At 57.1% G+C, this 2500-nt stretch overlaps 1 pseudogene; it reads right to left on the bottom strand.

Annotated features, from left to right (window-relative positions):
* The window catches only part of LOC143263319 (large subunit ribosomal RNA), a 6914-nt pseudogene that overhangs the window by 1913 nt on the left and 2501 nt on the right, over nucleotides 1-2500 (bottom strand).

The raw sequence follows: 2500 nt of genomic DNA, 5'->3' as shown, positions 1-2500 counted from the left end.
CCCGAAGGCACATCCTTCTGGTTCGCATCGCAGAGATTTTGCCTCCAAATACTGGAGGCAATTTCGTCCTTACCCATCCGACGCGGGACGTCGTAAACTAAAACCTCGGGGTCCCGCTTGGTAGGTAAGGAGACGGACAGACCCGCGCTCCGGAGCTTCTTATTGCCAACGAAGGCTTGCAGGTCCTCCTTTCGGTCGGTCTCGACGACGATGCCACCGGAGTGGATGCGTCGGACCGACTTAATTCGGATCGCCTCCTTCGCTGGTTTAACGAGCGACAGAACAGTAACCTTCGTAACTTCGCTGCTCTGTCCTTTTTCCTTCGGCGGGAAGATTTTTACCACATGCTGCGATTGTGGCCGTCTCCCCGCTTCCGGAGAAGCTCCTTTGCAGTCGACTTTGTTCACATGGGCGTAAGTCGACTGCGCGGCGTTGCAGGCCGTCTTCGGGAGAGTTCCCTTGGACGGCCCAGGTCGCATCGCACTCATTACGGCAGGACGCGCTTTTAGGTCCGCCCTGACCGCGGCGAGCTGCCCTTCGACGAAGCTATTCCGTTGAATAAGCTCCTGGACCAGCTCGTTGAGTGCCTCAACCTCGGCGAGTATCTTTGACCCGGACTCCTTATTGACTTTCGACTCAGGTCGAAAGCAAAAGGTCCGTATTTCGGACACTCGCCTAAAGGCTTCGTCTCTTACGAGATCGAGAGGCCGTACCTTCTGCCCGGAGAACGTCCCCTTCGGTCTCCTGGCCCGGTTTACTGCGGCCTTGCCGGTGGGTGCGCCCGGCTTGGCTCGCTTTGACTTTTTGGTGACGGTTTGCCAACCGTCACCAGTAGGGTCCTCGACACGCTCGGGTGCCGACTGCACCTTCACGAGTGACGTGTCTCCGACTCGTTCGATTACTTCCACGTTACCGGTGTCCGGCGTACCTTCTACCGTGGGCTCGGTTTTCACCGAGACCGCTCGCGTGGGAGTCACACATCTTTGCAAGATCACACGAGGATTGGCGATATTAATCACCTTCCCGGATCTTGTCTTTCTCACAGACGCGGGGGGACTGACAGCTGCATTTGCAGTTCCCGCATCTGCGGCGACGGCTTCACTCCGAGTAGGAGCTGGACCCGTCGTCTTTGGACGCTTAGTTTTTTGTTCATTAATTTTATTAAGACCCATAATGTGTCTTGGTCTTTCATCCAGTGCGCTCCCCGGCCACCACCGACCCACACAATTTGGAACCCGCCAAAGGCTGAGTTAGGGCTACGCACCGAATATAGTCTGCTGGCTGGGTCGGTTTCCTTACCCAGCCCGCGTCCTCGCCCAGCAGAACCCACTTGCCCGAAGCGTGTGGTCGTTCCAAGCCGATTGACTGGACCAGGGCTGCTTTTCTCGTCCAGCCGCCCATCTAGCCGAAGCAGAGGCCAAAGGTACGTGTTGGGGACGTCTCACCCGCAGGAGAGGGCCCCCTCAGATCCCAGGATCCTCTTTTCCGACGACAAGGGTCGCCACGCACGGCAAACACGTGGGAGACAGCAGTCGGAGAGGCTGCCTCTTCCTCTCCACCACACTTCGTTCAGTTCGCTGCGTATTTAAGAACACGAGCTATCCAGCGGTACCTTTTTCGTGGAGGCTCAAGTGTGGCTAGGGCACGTTTGCCCCTTGCGGCCTGGGTTGCCCAGGGGATTGATTGCATCCCATGTATTCCTGAGCCCAGCGGAGTGTTGTCTAGTGGCGTGTTCCGCCCACGAAAAACGGTCTGAAAAACCGTTTAACGTAAACTGGGGAACTGATGCCACGAGTGACAACAGTTCCCCAGTCGGAAGTCATACAGCACATACAGTGCTGTACAAAGAACACGCCACAGCCCGTATGCTAAATCAGGGCCTCGCCATTATGCGAAGTACTACGTGTACGACGCACTGACGGTCTCTAATGCCTTCATCGCCGATACACCCATCGACTTGGCCGATCAACCCTCCTACGCGAGGGCTAGTTCGGGGGTTATCTCCCGCCCTGGGTGGCCACAGACCGCCACCGCCAGTAGATAGGGACAGATGGGAATCTCGTTAATCCATTCATGCGCGTCACTAATTAGATGACGAGGCATTTGGCTACCTTAAGAGAGTCATAGTTACTCCCGCCGTTTACCCGCGCTTTTTTGAATTTCTTCACGTTGACATTCAGAGCACTGGGCAGAAATCACATTGCGTCAACACCCGTGGGGGCCATCGCAATGCTTTGTTTTAATTAGACAGTCGGATTCCCCTAGTCCGTGCCAGTTCTGAGCTGAGCGTTGAATGGCGGCCGAAGAGGACGACCGCACCGATGGGAAACGCCACGGAAGCCTCGCAGCAAGGAAGATCCGCGGGAGGCCAAGGCACGGGACCGAGCTCGGATCCCAGCCACGAGAGCCGTTCACCTCGCCCAGGCCCGGCACGTCAGCCAGACCCGCTTCCCGACCAAGCCCGACACGCCCCGCTCCTCAGAGCCAATCCTTATCCCGA

Source organism: Megalopta genalis, unplaced genomic scaffold (assembly GCF_051020955.1).
Source record: "Megalopta genalis isolate 19385.01 unplaced genomic scaffold, iyMegGena1_principal scaffold0464, whole genome shotgun sequence".
NCBI lineage: Eukaryota > Metazoa > Arthropoda > Insecta > Hymenoptera > Halictidae > Megalopta > Megalopta genalis.
This window is presented reverse-complemented; position numbering and strand designations above follow the sequence as displayed.